This window comes from Aquarana catesbeiana, linkage group LG03 (assembly GCF_042186555.1).
Source record: "Aquarana catesbeiana isolate 2022-GZ linkage group LG03, ASM4218655v1, whole genome shotgun sequence".
Classification (NCBI taxonomy): Eukaryota; Metazoa; Chordata; class Amphibia; order Anura; family Ranidae; genus Aquarana; species Aquarana catesbeiana.
In genome coordinates, this window is record NC_133326.1 from 359,228,684 (window position 1) to 359,251,882 (window position 23,199).

A 23,199-nucleotide genomic window follows, 5' to 3' on the forward strand; every position below is an offset into this window, starting at 1 on the left:
ATTGAATAGGGGTTGACGCTATCTAATAATTAGAAGTTAATGCCTAAATAGCGGACTAGTCCATTAAGTGTTATTGGGCTTGGAATTCAACCTCCATAGAAGCATTACATATTAATCCCCCAAAAGATGAGCTTTATCTGCCCGGGAGTTGAATCTGTATAGCAGTATTACATACCGGCTCTTCTGGGACTTACTCTCGACCCACCCGCCTCTGATGCTTAAAAGAGTGAGAGTGCCATGTGACTCCACCCTCAGATGATGTCATGAGTGACGAAACACTCGACATACACAGATTCATCAGGCAACTCAGGGAAAGACAGCCCCGTTCCCCGTGGAAGTTATCCATTGAGGGCAGTGAATGAATGAATGAATGAATGAATGATTTATAAAGCGCTGCAAATGCGAACTGAATCGCCTCAAGGCGCTGGATGCATTCTCTGATGTCCACTTCTCAGAAAAGGAAGGTCTTTAGTTTTTTTCTGAAGGCCTGGTGGTTTTCTTCCATGCGGATGTTGGTAGGAAGAGCGTTCCATAGTCGAGGTCCTTGGACTGCGAATCTTCGTTCTCCCTTTGCTTTGTAGCGGTATTTGGGAATGGTAAGGAGGTTTTGGTTAGCTGATCGAAGACTGCGATTCGGTGTATAGTGTTTTATTTTCTCGCAGAGATATGGTGGGGCGTTTCCTTGTACGCATTTGTGGGTGAGGCAGAGGGTCTTGAATGTGATCCGTTTCTTCACCGTTAGCCAGTGTAGGCTCTTTAGGGAGGGGGAGATGGATTCCCAGGGTTTTTTTCCTGTTAACAGTCTTGCCGCCGTGTTTTGGATGAGTTGTAAGCGCGCAAGCTGATATTGGGGTAGTCCTACGTAGAGCGAATTTGCGTAGTCGAGTCGGGAATTGATGATTGTTCCCACAACTGCCGCTTTGTCCTCTTCTGGGATGAAGGGGATGAGTCTGCGTAGTTGGCGGAGGAGATGGTGGGATCCGCTCACCACTGATCCTATTTGTGCATCCATTGTCATTCCTGAGTCAAAAATGACTCCGAGACTCTTGGCTTTGGTACTTGGGGAGATGGTCTGTCCAAGGATGGTGGGAGGTGTCCATGTAGTCAGTAGGAGACGCTGCCGAACCTGGAGTCTCTGTCTGATGCCTTTTAGTGAATAACCGCTTATTGACTTGCACGTTCTTGTAAGTGTATTCTGGACGGGGGACTCCTTCCCCCCTCCTTTCTGTTTTTTATAATAAAAAGTAATATAAACGAGATTACGCTATGTCCGATCATTTCCTCTCATTACTTATGTAATTGAATGACCCGAGCGAGGTTTTTGGACAAAGGAAAGAGAATACTGAGTCGGACGTCTATCGATTTGAATGACATACACGCTAAGATCCATCTCTTGTCTGGTAAGAGTTTGCCTAAGAGGGTGTTTTTCTCACACACCCCCCCTCTTTACTCGAGCACGTGTGGTGTCTGGACTTCTTTTCTTCTGATAACAGCTGTTCTTTCTGGAAAGGTTATTTTAGAAGACTGCTTGCTCCCAAAAAAAGATTTTTTTCTTTTTCAAAAGGGACCTTTTTTCTTTTTCAAAAGGGACCTTTTTTCTTTTTCAAAAGGACATTTTATCCGTTTTCTTATCAAATGAATGTGTTGATCTTAATAATAATAACTACAGTTCATGGACTTTCATTGATTTTATGTGTTTGATGAACTTTTATTATTGATCATTTTTGGTTTATGAACGTATTTTATTTATAAGCGCTGCCCGAGTCCACCGGACTTCCTTGTTATGTTTTGATTTCTACCATTTAGGATAGATGTTTTAAGGTAGCAGCTGTTGCCATTCAGTTTGGCTAGTAACAATTATATTGGTACTTGATTTATTCATTATTCATTTTTCCTAAAGCGCTTGCTGTATAGAGAGACAATAGGCCACGTCCCTATTATACTACACTTAATTCCTAGTTTAGATATTGGTTGGTACCAGTCCTTATTGGAAAGGATTTTTTAGCACATAGTCTGATATTGGGAGCTATTCATAATTACAATGTTCCCCCTTTATCCAAAGGTTTCATTGTGAGCTGGTGCTGATTACCAAGTTTCTCCAATGCCTTCTTCTCCCTATCTGATACATTGTCTGATGATGGGCTCTGTTTGAGGTTTTGAATCTCCCTTGTTGTCATAGCGAGAAAAGCCTTTAAGTTCGAATTTAGATTAGGGGATGGAAACTTATTTGATTTCTTTTTAAGATTCAATGTACCCAAAATCCCACTGGTAGTGGGAGTAATCTGTTCTGCCAGTAAAGACTTAATGTCTATCCTATCTAGAAGATTGTTATTTTCCTGATCCTCCAACAGGGAGATCAGATCATCTAAAGCTTTTGATTTCCTGTGCTGATGGTTCTTCTCCACGCAAGGGCTTAGCAAATAAGCATTTCAAAATTAGCTTACGGGCAAAAAGATGGAGATCTTTTATAGCCTCAAAGGTGTTAATATTTGAGGCAGGGCAAAAGGTAAGGCCTTTTTTGAGTATTAGTGCCTCATCATCCGACAATGAATAATCAGATAGGTTAATGATATTTAAACCATTCTCAATTAGCTTGTCCCGTGTTCTCTGTCAATAAGCATCTGAGGGTCCACCTACGGTAGATACCACAGGGGGATCCTCAGATTGCCGACCTTGCCCAGAAGGGCCACCACATGCATTACCTACCCTAGCTGTGTGTTCAGTACCCACTAGGCATGTGCATTAGTTTTCGTCCGAATGCATTTTCGTCCGAATTTTAGGTATTTTTGTTATCGTTTTAACAAATGATAACGAAAGTGCAGAATACGAAAACCGAAAGATCCAACATAAACAAATGCTTTATTTTCATTTTCGTTGTGACAACAGTTCGATATAGATAGGAGATTCGACATGACACTGACAATAACAATCTGTGTCTATCGAACCTGTGGTCGAATGTGCCTAACCTTAACGCTATTAGTCCAAGATTATTCTACATAGAGAGAAAAGATTCAACATAGAGAGAAAAAAATCGACATAGAGAGAAAAGATTTGACATAGAGAGAAAAGATCGCTGCTGGAATTGGGTGGGGGAAGTAAAATAAAAATAATGATGATGATGAATGTTATTGGCCGATTGTAACCAAAGAGGAGGGGCAGTAAAATAGCTAGAACTAAGTACACACATACAGCCAACTTACTTTCACTTACGATTTGCTAGCAGAGAGACACACACACACATTGAATCATTTCAGAAGACAGTCAATCTTAGCTGATCCGTTTGTCAGAGAACCTGAATTATTTAGCAATTAAGCATAATCACAGCAGCAGAACAATAGTGACGCAAGCTACAGTTCAACTTAACTTTTTCATAATAATCTGCTGCTATTGTGTTAGTGTTGTGAACTTGATAGTGATACTAGTGTTGTTAGTGTTGTGATAGCCTCAGAGGCTGCCCGTGTTGTGGGGGGGGGATTTATTATTATAGATTCTATATTATAATGCCATATCAATATCTGACACAACTTTGGATGCCGCGCCCGCCGTTGCACTTGGGGATTGAGAAACGAATGTGAAAGTTGGCTGACAGTTGGGGTAGGGTAGACCATTCAACATGAACAATGAAGATTCGACAAAGCAACGAAAAACATACCAATGTCGAATCTTTGGCTTATGGTGTCTGTTGAAAGTTCTAAGAAGATTTGACGGAGCAGCTAAACTGTACAACGCTGCAATCGTACATTTTCGGTCAAACACATCCGCCCATAGTCTATAGAAAAATTCTAATGTTGGTTGACTAGTAAAATAATTAATAAATATAATTATTACTAGTCATATAACATTAGAATTCTACTACAGCTAGCTTATAGGCAGAAAATTCGACCAGAAATGTACACGTACAGTTTAGCTGCTTCGTCGAATCTTCTTTGAACATTCGACAGACACCATAAGCCAGATTCGACCTTAATTAATTTGGATTTTCGGACTGATGCAATTTTGAATGAAAAACGATATAAATAAAAACGAATTTCGGGTGTAACTCAATAAATTTATTTTTCGGACGAAAACGAAATTCCGAAACAAAATATTTCAGTGTGCACATGTCTAGTACCCACCACTAGGGATGAGCTTCGAGTTCGAGTCAAACTCATCTTCGACTTGAACATCAGCTGTTCGCCAGTTCGCTGAACAGAGAACAATTTGGGGTGTTCGCGGCAAATTCAAATGCCGCAGAACACCCTTTAAAAGTCTATGGGAGAAATCAAAAGTGCTAATTTTAAAGGCTTATATGCATGGTATTGTCATAAAAAGTGTTTGGGGACCTGGGTCCTGCCCCAGGGGACATGGATTAATGCAAAAAAAAGTTTTAAAAAAGGCATTTTTTTCGGCAGCAGTGATTTTAATAATGCTTAAAGTGAAACAATAAAAGTGTAATATCCCTTTAAATTTTGTACCTGGAGGATGTCTATAGTATGCCTATAAAGGGGCGCATGTTTCCCGTGTTTAGAACAGCCTGAGAGCAAAATGACATTTTAAAGGAGAAAAGGTCATTTAAAACTACTCACGGCTATAATGAATTGCCGGTCCGACAATACACATAAAAGTTCATTGATAAAAATGGCAAGGGAATTCCCCACAGGGGAACCCCGAACCAAAATAAAAAAAAATGACGTGAGGGTCCCCCTAAATTCCATATCAGGCCCTGCAGGTCTGGTATGGATATTAAGGGGAACCCCGGCCAAAAAAAAAAAAAAATGGCGTGGGGTCCCCCTCAAAATCTATACCAGACCCTTCAGGTCTGGTATGGATTTTATAGGGAACCCCACACCAAAATAAAAAAATGGCGTGGGGTCCCCCCAAAAATCCATACCAGACCCTTATCCAAGCACACAACCTAGCAGGCCGCAGGAAAAGAGGGGGGGACGAGAGAGCGCCCCCCCTCCTGAACCGTACCAGGCCACATGCCCTCAACATTGGGAGGGTGCTTTGGGGTAGCCCCCAAAGCACCTTGTCCCCAAAGGGCCTCTTCTCCACAACCCTTGCCCGGTGGTTGTGGGGGTCTGCGGGGGCTTATTCGAATCTGGAAGCCCCCTTTAACAAGGGGACCCCCAGCCCCCCGTGTGAAATGGTAAGAGGGTATAAAAGTACCCCTACCATTTAACAAAAAAACTGTCAAAAAAACTGTCAAAAATGTTAAAAATGACAAGAGACAGTTTTTGACAATTCCTTTATTTAAAGTCTTCTTTTTTCCATCTTCTTTTTTTTTCTATCTTCTTTCTTCTATCTTTGCTCGGTTTTTTTAAATAAAGGAATTGTCAAAAACTGTCTCTTGTCATTTTTAACATTTTTGACACTTTTTTTGTGAAATGGTAGGTTTTGTACCCCCTTACCATTTCACACGGGGGGTGGGATCTGGGGGTCTCCTTGTTAAAGGGAAGGGTTGTGGGGATGACCCCAAAGCACCCTCCCAATGTTGAGGGCATGTGGCCTGGTACGGTTCAGGAGGGGGGGCGCTCTCTCGTCCCCCCCTCTTTTCCTGTGGCCTGCCAGGTTGTGTGCTCGGATAAGGGTCTGGTATGGATTTTTGGGGGGACCCCACACTATTTTATTTTTTAAATTTTGGCGCGGGGTTCCCCTTAAAATCCATACCAGACCTGAAGGGTCTGGTATAGATTTTGAGGGGGACCCCCACGCCTTTTTTAAAAAAAATTTGGCCAGAGTTCCCCTTAATATCCATACCAGACATGAAGGGCCTGGTATGGAATTTAGGGGGACACCCCAAGCCATTTTTTTTTTTTAATTTTGGTTTGGGGTTCCCCATGCCGTTTTTATCAATTAACTCTTATGTGTATTGTCGGACCGACAATTCATTAATAGCCGCGAGTAGTTTTAAATTACTTTTTTTCCTTTGAAATATAATTTTTCTGTCAGACTGTTCTAAACACGGGAAACATGCGCCCCTTTACAGGTATACTATAGACACCCCCCAGGTACGAAATTTAAAGGAATATTACACTTTTATTGTTTCACTTTAAGCATTATTAAAATCACTGCTCCCGAAAAAATGGCCGTTTTTAAAACTTTTTTTGCATTGATCCATGTCCCCTGGGGCAGGGCCCAGGTCCCCAAACACTTTTTATGACAATACCATGCATATAAGCCTTTAAAATTAGCACTTTTGAGTTCTCCCATAGACTTTTAAAGGGTGTTCCGCAGCTTTCGAATTTGCCACGAATATCCCCAATTGTTCACTGTTCGGCGAACTGGCGAACAGTCGATGTTCGAGTCGAACATGAGTTCGACTCGAACTCGAAGCTCATCCCTAGTTTATACATTATTGGCTGTGTTGAGTTATTTTGAGAGGATAGCGAATGTGCACTGTTATACAGGCTGTACATTCACTAATTTACCCTGTAGCAAAGTATAATTTCTTCAGTGTTGTCACATGAAAAGATATAAAATATTTACAAAAATGTGAGGGGTGTACTCACTTTTGTGACATACTGTATAATACAGTTTAGAGTATTAGTGCAGTCCATGTAATATATGTAATACAGTTCATAGTATATAGTGCAGTCAGTGTAGTACATATAATACAGTTCAGAGTATATAGTGCAGTCCCTGTGGTATATATAATACAGTTCAGAGTATATAGTTCAGTCCGTGTAGTATATACAATACAGTTCAGAGTATATAGTGCAGTCAGTGTTGTATATATAATACAGTTCAGAGTATATAGTGCAGTCCGTGTAGTATATACAATACAGTTCAGAGTATATAGTGCAGTCCGTGTTGTATATATAATACAGTGGAGAGTATATAGTGCACTCCGTGTAGTATATATAATACGGTTCAGAGTATATAATGCAGTCTGTGTAGTATATATATAATACAGTTCAGAGTATATAGTGCAGTCTGTGTAGTATATATAATACAGTTCAGAGTATATTGTGCAGTCAGTGTAGTATATATATAATACAGTTTAGAGTGTATATTGCAGTCAGTGTAGTACATATATAATACAGTGGAGTGTTTAGAGTGCCATCAATGTAGTATATATAATACATTGCAGAGTATATAATGCAGTCCATGTAGTATATATAATACAGTTCAGAGTGTACAGTGCAGTACATGTTGTGTATATATAATACAGTTCAGAGTATATAGTTCAGTCTTTGTAGTACAGTATATACAATACAGTTCAGAGTATATAGTGCAGTCCATGTAGTAAATATGATACAGTTCAGAGTATATAGTGCAGTCCGTGTAGTATATATAATACAGTGGAGAGTATATAGTGCAGTCCGTGTAGTATATATAATATGGTTCAGAGTATATAGTGCAGTCCGTGTAGTATATATAATGCTGTGGAGAGTATATAGTGCAGTCCGTGTAGTATATATAATACAGTTCAGAGTATATCGTGCAGTCGGTGTAGTATATATAATACAGTTCAGAGTTTATAGTGCAGTCAGTGTAGTACATATATAATACAGTGGAGCATTTATAGTGCCATCAGTGTAGTACATATAATACATTGCAGAGTATATAGTGCAGTCAGTGTAGTATATACTGTATAACACAGGGCAGCTTATATAGTGCAGTGCTGAGCATATAATACAGTGTATTGAAGTGGTTAAGGGGAACAAATATTTTTTTTAAATGGCATGGGGTCCCGTAAAATCCATACCAGACCCTTATTCAAGCATGCAGCCTGGCAGGCCAGGAAAGGGAGGGGACGAGTGAGAGCCCCTCTCCTGAACCATACCAGGCCGCTTGCCCTCAACATTGGCATGGTGCTTTGGGGTGTCCCAAAGCACCATCCCCATGTCGATGGGGACAAGGGTCTCTTCCTGACAACCCTGGCCGGTGGTTGTCAGGGTCTGCGAGCGGGGGCCTTATCGGAAACTGGAAGCAGGGCCGGCGCTACCACTAGGCAAACTTGGCAGCTGCCTAGGATGCGCTGCCACCTGGGGGCTCAGCCACAGGCCCATGGAGCTGCAGGACACTGCATGAGGGGCCAGTCATGGAAGGGCCGGTGACAGCAGGTGCGAGCAGTGGGACAGTGAAGGTGGGTGTAGGCAGGATCCTGAATGACATTCTGGCTCCAGCTACTGAGTTACCATCCCCACAGTGTAAGTGGGCAGCCAGCCTAGGAGATGGAGACCGCGAGAGAGCAGTGAGGGTGGCACTGATAGCCCGGGAGAGGGATGACTTCTGAAGATGCAGGCACAGCACCCCCGGTGCCTGCCAGGGCCTGTAGCCCCTGGACTTCTTCAACCTCCTCTCCACTCTCAGGCCCAAAGGACAGGCTGACCGGGGGACCAGAGAATAAGGGCGGGCGGGAGGGAGGCGCGGGCAGCCAGGGACCACTCCATCTCACAGAGAAGCGCTGAAAGGAGTAGAGCACCTCCGTGACCATAAAAATGGGTGCTGCCTGCTGCTGGTCATCCTGCTGAAAGGTACTGTACTGAGTATCACACACCTTCCAGCAGACAGGGACTGGTACATGGGGGCATAAGAGGGACTGCAGCAGGGCTAGGGCTCTCTCTCACCGCCTTTCTCTCTCTGTCACCCCCTCTCTTTCTATCACCCCCCTCTCTCTATCACCCCACTTTCTCTGTCACCCCCCTCTCTCTCTTTCACCATCCCTCTCTCTCTCTCTGTCACCTCCCTCTCTCTATCACCCCCTCTTTGTCTGAATTTCAAGTTTCCGCTTCTCTTCTATAGAATTGAAGTCCAGGATGAGAGCGTAGAGTCTCTGGAAGTGAGTGTCCCTCACTGATGAGTACTTGGGGCAATGTAGCAGGAAATGGTCACATTACTGGCACAGTGTGCTGTGAGTATAGGGGGTGTATGGGAAATGCATGGAGTGTACTGCGAGTATAGTGGTTGTATGGGGAATGCATGAAGTGTGCTGCGAGTTAAGGGGGTGTATGGGAAATGTATGGAGTGTGCTGTGAGTATAGGGTGTGTATGAAAAATGCATGGAGTGTGCTTATTTTAGATCATATTCTGCTGTTTTTAAAAATGTAGAATTTTTTTTGGGGGGTGCAAGTAGCTGGTCTTGCCTAGGGAGCAGAATAATCTAGCACCGGCCCTGTCTGGAAAAATTTAAAAAGCTCTGCCTCCATGGGAGGCCTCCCAGTGACTACTGGCTTTGACAGCTGTTATATAGGCAAGGGTGGGGCCACCCGGTGATGTAACTGAGTGACCCCGCCCCTTCTGACATCACGTAATGTCATGTGACGTCAGATGGGGGCAGGGTCATCTGGTTACGTCAGTGGGTGGCCCCTCCCTTGCCTATATAAGAGCTGTCAAAGCAAAAAGACAGCAGTCACTGGGGGCATCCCATGGAGGCAGAGTTTTTTTGTTTTGGGTCCATCGGGTGGCGTGATTGACAATGGATTTACATCACGGGACACTTTTTTTTTCTTTTTTAATAAAGGAATTGTCAAAAACTGTCTCTTGTGGTTTTTAATTTTTGACACTTTTTTTGGTGAATGGGTAGGGGGAACAATATACCTGAAAACCATTCGCATAGGGGGGTGGAATCTGGGCCCCCCTCCCGTAGACCCCAAAAACCACAGTCCAGGGTTGTCGGGAAAAGGCCCTTCTCCCATCAACATGGGGACATGGTTCTTTGGGGCGGGGGCGTGCAGAGCCCCCCTGCTCCACAACACCCACCCCCCATATTGAGGGCATGTGGCCTGGTATGGTTTAGGAGGAGGGGCACTCTGCATGCTCGGATAAGGGTCTGGTATGGAATTTGGGGGGGCCCACACCATTTTTTTTTAATTGGTGCAGAGTTCCCCTTAAAATCCTGACCTGAGGGGCCTGGTATGGACTGGAGGGGGGGCCCCCACGCTGTTTTTTTTTTCATTGTTTTTTCACCTATTTTGTCGGGGGCCGGCAATACAGCCGCAAGCAAGTTTAAAGCAAGCAAGTTTAAATTATTTTTTACTTTAGAAATTACATTATTGCTACGGCACTGTTCTAGACAACGCACAGATGAGCCACTTTACAGGCAGGCTAATGGGACCCCCCAGGCATGCTATTTAAAGGAATATTTCATTTTTATTATTTCACTTTAAGTATTATTAAAATCACTGTTTATGAAAAAACATCAGTTTCCCCCCAGATCCTGGCCCCCCATATGTGAATGGGTATCAGTTACATTGTACCCCTACTCGTTCACCAAAAAAAGTGCCAAAATGGTAAAAATGACAGGAGACAGTTTGGGACAAGTCTTTTATTTTTTTTAAAAAAGTGTCCCGCGATTTAACTCCATCTTCGATCACAGAGTCTGACGACCCACAAAAAAACTGAAAACACTGCCTCGATGGGAGGCTCCTGCTTACTGCAGACTTTTTCCAATGACAGCTGTTATATAGCTGAGGGCGGGGCTACCTGGTGTAAACGGGTGACCCCGCCCCCTTCTGACATCATGTGAGGTCACACGAGGTGGAGTTTTTTTTCCAGTTTCTTTTTTTCTCAGGTCGTCAGACGCTGTGATCAAAGATGGAGTTACATCACGGGACACTTTTTTTTTAATAAAGAACTTTTCCAAAACTGTCTCCTGTCATTTTTACCATTTTGACACTTTTTTTGGTGAGTGTGTAGGGGTACAATGTAACTGATACCCATTCACATGGGGGTTGGGATTTGGGGGTCCCCTTGTTAAAGGGGGCTTCCAGATTCCGATGAGCCTCCCACCCACAGACCCCCACAAACACCGGGCAAGGGTTGTGTGGATGAGGCCCTTGTCTCCATCAACATGTGGACAATGTGCTTGGGGGGACCCCAAAGCATCCTCCTGGGTTTGGGGGGCACTCTCTTGTCCCCCCATTTTCCTGTGGCCTGCCAGGTTGCGTGCTTGGATAAGGGTCTGGTATGGATTTTGGGGGTATCCCTACGCCATTTTTTAAAATTTTGGCTCGGGGTTCCCCTTAATATCCATACCTGACCTGAAGGGCCTGGTAATCTACTGGGGGGGACCCATGCCGTTTTTTTCATTGATTTTTATTTATATACAGCCGCGAGCAGTTTTAAATTACATTTTTTCCTTTTAGAAATACCATTTTGCTGTGGTACTGTTCTAAACACGGGAAAGATGTGCTACTTTAAGGCATACTAAGGACACCCCCCAGGCACGATATTTAAAGGAATATTTCATTTTTATTGTTTCACTTTATTAAAATCACTGTTTCTGAAAAAACATCAGTTTTTAAAACTTTTTTTGCATTGATACATGTCCCCTGGGGCAGGACCCGGGTCCCCAAACACTTTTTATGACAATAACTTGCATATAAGCCTTTAAAATGAGCCCTTTTGATTTTTCATGTTCATGTCCTATAGACTTTAACGTTGTTCGCACAAATTTTTTGCCTGTTTGCAAGTTCTGGTGCAAATCCAATCGGGGGTGTTCTGCTCATCACTAGTAGTGAGTATATAGAGTGTATAACACTGTAAATTTGCTGTCCCCTCAAAAAAAACTCAATGTCTAAACCTCTGGCAACTAAAGTGAGTACACCCCTAAGTGAAAATGTCCAAATTGGGCCCAAAGTGTCAATATTTTATGTGGCCACCATTATTTTTCAGCTCTGCCTTAACTCTCTTGGGCATGGAGTTCACCAAGGCATTCTCAAATGGAATATGGGGCATAGCCACACATTTGAGGATGCCCCACAGATGCTCAATAGGGTTTAGGTCTGGAAACATGCTTTAATAGTCCATAACCTTTACCCTCAGCTTCTTTAGCAAGTCAGTGGTCATCTTGGAGGTGTGTTTGGGTCATTATCATGTTGGAATACTGGCCTGCAGGCCAGTCTCCAAAGGGAGTGGATCATGCTCTGCTTCAGTATGTCACAGTACATGTTGGCATTCATGGTTCCCTCAATGAACTGTAGCTCCCCAGTGCAGCAGCACTCATGCAGCCCTAGACCATGACACTTCCACCACCATGCTTGATTGAAGGCAAGACACTTATCTTTGTACTTCTCACCTGGTTGCTGCCATACAGGCTTGATGCCATCTGACCAAAATATGTTTATCTTGGTCTCATCAGACCACAGGACATGGTTCCAGTAATCCCTGTCCTTAGTCTGCTTGTCTTCAGCAACTGTTTGCATGCTTTCTTGTGCATCATCTTTAGAAGAGGCTTCCTACTGGGACAACAACCATGCAGTCCAATTTGATGCAGCGTGCAGCGTATGGTCTGAACACTGACAGGCTGACCCCCCACCCCTTCAACCTCTGTAGCAATGCTGGCAGCACTCATACGTCTATTTCCCAAAGACAACCTCTGGATATGATGTTGAGCACGTGCACTCAACTTCTTTGATCGACCATGGCGAGGCCTGTTCTGAGTGGAACCTGTCCTGTTAAACTGCTGTATGGTCATGGCCATTGTGCTGCAGCTCAATTTCAGGGTCTTGGCAATCTTCTTATAGTCTAGGCCATGTTTATGTAAAGCAACAATTCTTTTTTTCAGATCCTTAGAGAGTTCTTTGCCATGAGATGTCATGTTGAACTTCTAGTGACCAGTATGAGAGAGTGAGAGCGATAACACCAAATTTAAAACACATGCTCCGCAGTCACACCTTAGACTTTGTAACACTAATGAGTCACATGACACCGGGGAGGGAAAATGGCTAATTTTGCCCAATTTGGACATTTTCAGATAGGGGTGTACTCACTTTTGTTGCCTGCAAATTAGACATTAATGGCTGTGTGTTGAGTTATTTTGGGGGACAGCAAATTTACACTGTTATACAAGCTGTACACTCACTACATTACATTGTAGACAAGTGTCATTTCTTCAGTGTTGTCACATGAAAAGATATAATAAAATGTTTATAAAAATGTGAGGGTTATACGCATTATCATATATATTATTTTTATAATTTAGTTTCCGTAATAGTAATTACAACTGTCCTTTCAAGGTTTGTGCCTTCAGGGCCTCCCCATAGGCTGGGGGAGACTATTGACCTTCTCAGAACACAAATTGTTGGAGGGTTTGGCCGTAGGTAATAATTTTTAGTTCTAGGGCAAGTATGTAGAGGTGCACTTGAATCACGTGTCCCAGTCCCAAAAAAGCAGTTGTCCCTGACAAATTTGTATCAGGGACACTTGACGTGACACATCTGTGTTAAGACACATACCGTTTACCTGCTTTTCACAAGCTGTTTTGTTTATTCTAATTATGTGCCAAGAGGTGGTGTTTTCCAGTACTTTTAATCACTTGCCCACTGTGCACTTATACCCCCTTCCTAATCAGGCCAATTTTTAGCTTTCAGTGCTCTCACATTTTGAATGACAATTACTCAGTCATGCAACACTGTACCCATATGAAATTGTTGTGCTTTATTCACACAAATAGAGTTTTCTTTTGATGGTTTTTAATTACCACTTTTTTTTATTGTTTGCACTATAAATGAAAAAGACACAATTTTTTGTTAAAAAAATAGCAAATTAGTAATTTTTCTTTATAAAATTTGGCCAAAATATATACTGCTACATATCTTTGGTAAAAATAACCCAAATTAGTGTATATTATTTGGTCTTTGTGAAAGTAGAGAGGGTAAAAAAGGGGGAGGGGTATGCCTATATATTAAGAATAATGTACAAGTGAATGTGAGAGATGACATCACTAAAGGAGCTAGGGAAGAGGTGGAATCCTTATGGGTAGAGCTCCAAAGGGATGACGCTAAGGGGAAATATTACTTGGAGTATGCTATAGGTCCCCTAACCCAAGGGAGGAGGGGGAGACTGATCTCCTATCACAAGTTGGATTAGCAGCAAGGATGGGAAGTGTTATCATAATGAGGGATTTTAATTATCCAGACATAGACTGGGTGGAGGGAACCACGCATTCGTCTAAGGAGCGCCAGTTCCTACATGTCTTGCAGGACAATTTCATGGTTCAGATGGTAGATGCACCAACTAGAAATAAAGCGTTACTCGATCTACTGATTACCAATAATACAGACCTGATCACGGATGTGGAAATGTTTATTATATTTGTGGGCAATTTAGGTCACAGGTCAATTGGTTTCAGTATAAATCACACAAATAGGAAACATAAGGGGAATACAAAGACGCTGAATTTCAAAAGAGCCAACTTCCCTAAACTATGAACCTTATTAGAAGGCATGAATTGGGATAAAATCTTAGGAACAAAGAACACGGAGGAGAGATGGGGTTGCTTTAAGAGCATATTAAATAAGGGCATTAGCCAATGTATCCCATGTAAAGAGCGAACAAAAGGATGGCTTAACTCCAATGTAAAATTGCATATAAAAGCAAAGGAGAAGGCTTTAAAAAAATACAAGGTTGAGGGATCATCATCAGCTTTCAGACTTTATAAAGAATGCAACAAGAAATGTAAGGTTGCAATTAGGGTGTCTAAGATATAACTTAAAAGACACATAGCAGAGGAGAGCAAAAAAAAATCCCAAGAAATTCTTTAATTATGTAAACAGTAAAAAAGGAGGACAGACCATATTGGCACCATAAAGAATGAGGAAGGACATCTGGTTACAAAGGATGGGGAGATGGCGAAGGTATTGAATTTATTCTTCTCCTCAGTTTTCATGAGGGAATCAGGGTGGCTTCAGTAACTAAAACTGCAGTGTATATCCTTATGACATATCATAGGAAGCATCTCCATGGTTAAAAGAGGACAGAATTAAAATTAGACTTGGGAAACTCAACATTAAAAAATCACCAGGACCAGATGGCTTGCATCCGAGGGTACTTAGGGAACTCAGTCAAATAATTGCCAGACCATTGTTCCTAATTTTTACTGACAGTCTACTGACTGGAATGGTACCAGGTGATTGGAGAAAAGCCAATGTAGCACCAATATTTAAAAAGGGCCCAAAATACATCCCTGGGAATTAGAGACCAGTTAGCCTAACATCAATAGTATGCAAGCTCTTGGAGGGGATGATAAGGGACTATATACAAGATTTTAGTAATGAGAATGGTATCATTAGCAGTAATCAGCATGGATTCATGAAGAATTGTTCTTGCCAAACCAATCTATTAACCTTCTATGAGGTGAGTTGCCATCTAGATAAAGGAAGGCCCGAAGACTTGGTGTATCTGGATTTTGCAAAAGCATTTGACACAGTTCCCCATAAACATTTACTGTACAAAATAAGGTCCATTGGTATGGACCATAAGGTGAGTACATGAATTGAAAACTGGCTAAAAGGGCGAGTTCAGAGGGTGGTGGTAAATGGGGAGTACTCAGAATGGTCAGAGGTGGGTAGTGGGGTCCCCCAAGGTTCCGTGCTGGGACCAATCCTATTTATTTTGTTCATAAACAACCTAGAGGATGGGGTAAACAGTTCAATCTTTTTATTTTCGGACAATACTAAGCTAAGCAGGGCAATAACTTCTCTGCAGGATGGGGAAACCTTGCAAAAGATCTGAACAAATTAATGGAGTGGGCAACTACATGGCAAATGAGGATTAATGTAGAAAAATGTAAAATAATGCATTTGGGTGGCAAAGATATGAATTCAATCTATACACTGGGGGGAGAACCTCTGGGGGAATCTAAGATGGAAAAGGGCAACTAAGCTAAAAAATAGTCTGGAGGATATTAGTTATGAGGAAAGGTTGCACTTAACTTATTCTCTCTGGAGAAGAGACACTTGAGCTTGAGGGGGGATATGATTTCAATTTATAAATACCATACTGGTGACCCCACAATAGGGATACAACTTTTTCGTGGAAGGGAATTTAACAAGACACGTGGCCACTCATTAAAATTAGAAGAAAAGAGGTTTAACCTTAAACTATGTAGAGGGTTCTTTACTGTAAGTGCGGCAAGGATAGGGAACTACCTTCCACAGGCGGTGGTCTCAGTGGGAAGCATCAATAGTTTCAAAAAACTATTACATAAGCACCTGAATGACTGCAACATACAGGGATATACAATGTAATACTGACATATAATCACACACATAGGTTGAACTTGATGGGCTTGTGTCTTTTTTCAACCTCACCTACTATGTAACTATGTAAAGTTATAGAGTCTACAAGCTATGGTGCCAATCTTTGAAAATTGATCACATCCGACACACTAACAAGCCAGGACAGTACAAATACCCCCCAAATGACCTCTTTTTTGGAAAGTAGACATTCCAAGGTATTTAGTAAGAGGCATGGTGAGTTTTTTGAAGTTGTAATTTTTTCCCACAATTCTTTGCAAAATGAAGATTTTTTTTTCTTTTTTCCCCTGCAAAATTGGCATATTAACAGGTTATTTCTCTCACATAGCATATGCATACCTACAACCACAACCCAAAACACATTCTGCTACTCCTCCTGAGTATTAGACATGTGCACACTGAAATATTTTGTTTCGAAATTTCATTTTCGTCCAATAAATACATTTATTTAGTTACTCACGAAATTTGTTTTTATTCATTTTGTTTTTCGTTAAAAATTGCATTTGACCATACTAAAAATAGTATCCTACAATGTACGAGGGCTTAATACCCCAATTAAAAGGGCCAACATTTTAAGCGAATTGAAGTACCTCGAAGCTGATGTTGTTCTACTACAGGAGACACAGATCTCTCAGGACTAAAATCTCATGGGACTACCCAGTGTGGTACTATGGGGACTCTCCAACTAAACGAGCTAAGGGTGTCGCCATAGGATTTGCTAGAGGAGTACGGTTCACCCCGGAAGAGAGAATGGTGGACCCGGAAGGGCGCTATTTGTTTCTAAGGGGCAGAATAAATGAAGTAGAGTACTCCATAGCAAATATCTATGGACCCAATAGGAACCCAACAAAATTTTTGTTGGGGGCGGTGGAGAAGTTTATGGAGTTTAAGATAGGGGGGGGGGCAATCATGGCTAGGGACTTTAATATCTGCATGGATTCTGGAATGGACTGTACGTCCCGTGCATGGCGGCCTGGGATGGTTCGGGGGGAGTCACTTAAAAAGAAATTATACCAACATCAATTGATGGATGTTTGGAGAATTCAACACGCCAAAACACGTGACTACATGTTCCACTCCGCTGTGCACGGGACATACTCGAGAATTGATTTATTTATAGTAGAGCATAGGATGTTGAATGCGGTGATAGGCTCAAATATAGAAACCGGGACTTTCTCGGACCACGCCCCAGTATCAATAAAACTAAAGATAGAGGGTGTACATAGTAGGACTAATATATGGAGACTGAATGAAGATCTGATACAGGATGCAGAGGTCGTGGATAGGATAAAAAAAGAGCTAGAATGGTATTTTTTAACAAATAGTTCAGATACTATCTCAGAAGCCACAATATGGGAGGCCCACAAGGCCTATATTAGGGGGATCTTGATTGCAACAGGAGCAGCAAAAAAAAAGGAGAGTAGACGGAAAGGTGAAGTACTGCATAAAGAAATGTATGACCTTGAACAGAGCTATAAAACTACAGGTGACCATGGTACAGAACTGGAAATAACTATAAAGAGAGAGAGGAATTAAAGGATCTTATTGAACAGGAAAACAGAGCGCTCTTCTATCGGTTTAAGAAAGAAAGGTACCAATGGGGAGATATGTCCAGTAAATACTTATCTAAAATACTAAAAAGGAAAATAAGGGCCAATTTTATTGAAAGTATACAAACCGGTAACGGGGAGAAGGTATACTCAACCCCAGACATTGCTCGTGCATTTCAAGAGTATTATGGGAAATTATACTCAATAACCCAAAACGAACCCCCAGATAGGGTAAAAAAGAGACTAGAAAATACTAGAGCCCTACTAAATAAAATTGGCCTTAAAAGAATACCTCCGGATAAATTTAGCCTCCTAGAGGATCCCATAACGGAAGAGGAGATACTTATTTTAAAGGAGTCACCAGCCGGGAAAAGCCCAGGAGCTGTCGGCCGTATATTATAAAAAGTTCAGTCACATTTTAGTGCCCAAAATGTGCTCTTATATGAACGGGATAGGCATTAATTGGGAGATACGATGGGAAGCACTTAAGGCCATGATTACCATCATCCCTAAGGAAGGAAAGGACCCCTCGCTGTGCTCAAGCTACCGGCCTATCTCCCTATTGAATGCCGATGTGAAGTTGTTCGCAAAGATTTTAGCCAGCAGAATGAAGACAGTAATGAATGACCTGGTACACACTGATCAAGTGGGCTTTATTCCAGGTAGGGAAAGTAGGGATAATGGTATTAGAACCCTTCTGCTGGTTCAAAAGATAAAAGAGAGCAGATCCCCAGGGCTACTACTCTCTATAGACGCCGAAAAAGCGTTTGACAGCATAGATTGGGGATTTTTGCAGAACACACTGGAGGCATGTGGAGTGGGCCCTAGGATGATTTGCTGGATAAACGCCCTTTATAACCACCCTACAGCGAAGGTCAAAATTAATGGGACAGTATCTGAGCCCTTTGAAATGTAAAATGGGACGCGTCAGGGTTGTCCCCATTATTGCTTGTCCTTTCATTAGAACCACTGCTGGCCAGGGTAAGACAAAATTCCGATATTAGGGGGATTCAGATTGATAATGAGGTACACAAAGTGGCGGCCTATGCCAATGATATTTTGTTTTACATTACCAGCCCTAGGATAACCCTCCCCAACCTACTGAAAACTCTAAAAACTTACGGCGAGGTAGCAAATTTTAAAATGAACCCCTCAAAATCAGAAATACTTAATATAAGCGTTATTCCACGGGAGGAACGAATGTATAAACAGGACTTCCCATTTATATGGAGGGACACCGAGCTAAAATACTTAGGAGTCAAAATAACACCTTCACACAAAACCATTTTCCAACAAAATTTTATCCCTCTGTTAAACGATATTAAAACTCATTTAAATAACATAGCTTCCAGACAAAGGTCTTGGATTGGTAGGATAAACAGCTTCAAAATGGTAATTCTACCTAAAATATTATATAAAATGCAAATGCTACCAATTGCAATTCCAGACATATATTTTAGAGAATTGAATATGCTACTACGTAGGTTTATTTGGCAAAATAAAAAGCCTTGTATAAGTCTGGCGGTACTTATGAGGGATGAGGCACAAGGGGGCTTGGGGGTACCGGATATTAAAACTTACTACAATGCAATTCTTATGGCATGGGTGGTTGAATGGGTAAAAAAAAATAGAATAAATGTGGGTTAAATTGGAAAGTATGATTAGTAAAGTTACCCTCGGGAAAGTGATATGGATCCCGACACACATAAGAGATTTAGATGGGCACACTCACACAATTACACGGACAGCTATGGCAACATGGGACGGGGCACACAAATGGGAAAAGTGGGGGTTTAATTCCCCACTGATATCACTAAGCGACACTTTTTATTTTGCACCAGGGAAAGAGAGGTTTTTTGGTAGGTGGATTAAACATAAAGATATACAATTAAAAGATATTACACTCAACGGTAAAATATGTACTTTTCAAGAACTGATTAATAAAAAAGATGTTTTAGAAATAAATAGGTGGAGGTATGCACAGTTGAAACACTTTGTGGAATCCCTCCCCCAGCAGATTAGATCGGAGGACAGTCTGTTCCCATTTGAGCGGCTGTGTCTGGCAACAGACGGTAGGAGAAGGATTTTGAGGATTTACAACATTTTAAATGGATTAAAAATATTGGGTTCCCTGCCATTTATTAAAAAATGGGAGGAAGAGATGGGAACAAGGAGGTAGACGTTTGTAAAATACTAAGGTTGACACATGCTATATCACCGGATTGTAGTTCGTTAGAAATGAACTACAAGTTCTTGGCACGATGGTATAGAACTCCAGGTAAATTACACCAATTTCAAAGGGAGACCTCTAATCTATGTTGGAGGGGATGTACAGACATCGGAATTATGTTCCATATTTGGTGGACATGCCCTAAAATAAAAGTCTACTGGAAAGAAGTACTATTAACAATAGAAGAAATCACTGGCACCAAAATACCTGAAGAGCCATGGGTATGTCTGTTCCATGGGGTTAGTATGTCCATCAAACAATATAGGAGATCATTGCTGCCCCATCTCCTAAATGCAGCAAAAAGTGTTATCCCCCGACAGTGGAAGGACCCTGAGAGCCCTTCATTGAAGCATTGGCTAGGTAAAATTAACAAAATTTATAACATGGAGTCTCTAAGGTTCAGTGGCAAAATAGGAGAAGAAGGCTTCAAAAGGAGATGGAAAGATTGGGAAAAGTATAAGCATTCACCGAGATACTCTGAAAGGATGGTAGAGGGAAGGTAGTGTGAGTAAAGGTGAGAGGGCTGGATTATAGACAGGTACTTGGAGAGATTTGGGGGTGGATAGGGGTGGGGGGGTTGGGGGGGTGGGAGGTTGTAATTTTGAGACTATTTTTATATGCATAGCAGGGTCAGGGATGGCAACCCGGCTTAGGCTGAACTTGTTTTATATGAATGTTTTTTTTGTGTTAAAAAAAAAAAACTTAATACAGAGATGGAAAAAAAAAATTGCATTTGTCCGAAAATCCAAAATACTTAAGGTCGAATCTGTCATTGAAGGCTTATGGCGTCTGTCGAATGTTCAAAGAAGATTCGACGGAGCAGCTAAACTGTACGTTTACATTTCCGGTCAAATTTTCCGCCTACAAGCTAACTGTAGTAGAATTCTAATGTTGTATGAATAGTAATAATTATATTTATTAATTATTTTACTAGTCAACCAACATTAGAATTTTTCTATAGCCTATGGGCGGATGCATTTGACCGGAAATGTACGATTGCAGCGTCGTACAGTTTAGCTGCTCCGTCGAATCTTCTTAGAACTTTCGACAGACACCATAAGCCAAAGATTCAACGTTTGTATGTTTTTCTTTGCTTTGTTGAATCTTCGTCGTTCATGTTGAATGGTCTACTCTACCCCAACAGTCATTCAACTTTCACATTCGTTTCTCAATCTCCAAGTGCAATGGCAGCATGGATGAGCACTGATGTGGCATGGATGTGGCACCGATGAGCACTGACGTGGCATGGATGAGCACGGATGTGGCATGGATGAGCACTGATGTGGCACGGATGTGGCACAGATGAGCACTGATATGGCATAGATGAGCACTGATATGGCATGGATGAGGCATGGATTGGCATGGATGTGGCATGGATAGTCATTGTTGTGGCATGGATGAGGAATGGATAAGCACTTATGTGGCATGAATGTGGCACCGGTGAGCACTGATGTGGCATGGATGTGGCACGGATGAGCACTGATGTGGCAGGGATGAGGCACGGATGAGCACTGATTTGGCATGGATGTGGCACAGATGTGCACTGATGTGGCATGGGTGAGCACTAATATGGCACGGATGAGCACTGATGTGGCAATGATGTGGCATGGATGAGCACTAATGTGGCATGGGTGAGGCATGGATGAGCAATGAAGAAGCATGGACGTGGCACATATGAGCATTGATGTGGCATGGATGTGGCATGGATGAGCACTGATGTGGCATGGATGAGGCACGGATGAGCACTGATGTGGCATGGATGTGGCACGGATGGTAACTGATGTGGCATGCATGAGGCACGGATGAGCACTGATGTGGCATGAATGTTGCATTGGTGAGCACTGATGTGGCATGGATGTGGCATGGATGAGCACTGTTGTGGCATGGATGTGGTATGGATGGGCACTGATGTGTCATTGATGATGCATGGATGAGCACTGATGTGGCATGGATGTGGCACGGATGAGCACTGATGTGGCATGGATGAGGCATGGATTAGCACTGATGTGGCATGGATGAGGCACAGATGAGCACTGATGGGGCATGGATGAGGCACAGATGAGCATTGATGTGGCACGGATGAGCACTGGTGTGGCATGGATGAGGCATAAATGGGCACAGATGTGTCATGGATGAGCATAGATGTTGCATGGTTGTGGCACGGATGTGGCATGGATGAGCACGGATGTGGCATGAATGAGGCACGGATGAGGTATGGATGAGCACGGGTGAGGCATCTATAGGCACAGATGAGGCATGGATGGGCATATATGTGGCATGGATGAGGCATGGATGAGGCACGGATGAGGCACAGATGGGCATGGATGAGCACTGATGTGGCATGGATAAGGCACTGATGAGGCATGGATGAGCACTGATGTGGCATGGATTAGGCACTGATGAGGCATGGATGAACACGGATGAGGCATGGATGAGCACGGATGAGGCATGGATGGGCACGGATAAGCACTGATGTGCACTGATGTGGAATGGATGAGCATGGATGAGGCATGGATGGGCTTAGATGAGGCATGGATGAGCACTGATGAGGCTTGGATCAGCACTGTGGGCACTTCAGATCCAGCCCACTCACACTGCTGCATTAGTTCCCCCCTCTCCTCACATGCTGTACAGATCAGTTTGAGAAGAGGAGAGAACTGAACCCGACACGCACCCGTTTGTTGACAAGTGATCGCTCTGTCATTGAACAGAACAATCACGTGTTAAATTGGCCCTTTACCCCGATCCATGATGCACTGGGTCCGGAGGACCTGGAGATCATGGACACTACTAATAGCGCCCCCCAGGGGGTACACAGGAAGCGTGAGTTCAGGAAGACGTCAATATATGCCCTCCCAAAACTAGCCGACCATGCCGTAGCTGTTATTCGGCTATAGCCCGGTCGACAAGTGGTTAATAATTACTGGGTTTTATTGACATCCTTTATTAATGTCTTTGGTATTATGGATGATTTCTTGGCATGTGTAAAGATATTTTTGTCTTTTTATTGGATTGAGATTTATTGTTTGGAGTGATGCTCCTAAAATTATGATATAGATATTTGATAATTTCATTCCTTTCCAATTTAGCCTGTTGCAGCATGTGATATATTTTTTGTGGCCTCAATTGTGAAAGGAGCAGTTTTGGATGAAGCAAAAAAAACATTGGAGGGTGACAGGATCCTCCATTGGACAAACACACTATTTTGTCTGTCACAAAGCCCCCCACAGCATTGAATTCACATTCAGAGAGAACACTGGATGCAGGGCAGCCCAGTAGCTCAATTGCCAGTGGTCCACTTTAATGACCCATTAGTCAAAGGGATCATTCATTTAGAGGGTTTCTACATCCATTCTTGCGCCCAGATAATAGGCTACAATGTGGTTCAGTCATAGGTGCTGATAGCAGAGAGTTCTGGGTGCTGAAGACTGAAAAAATATCACTCAGACTTCCA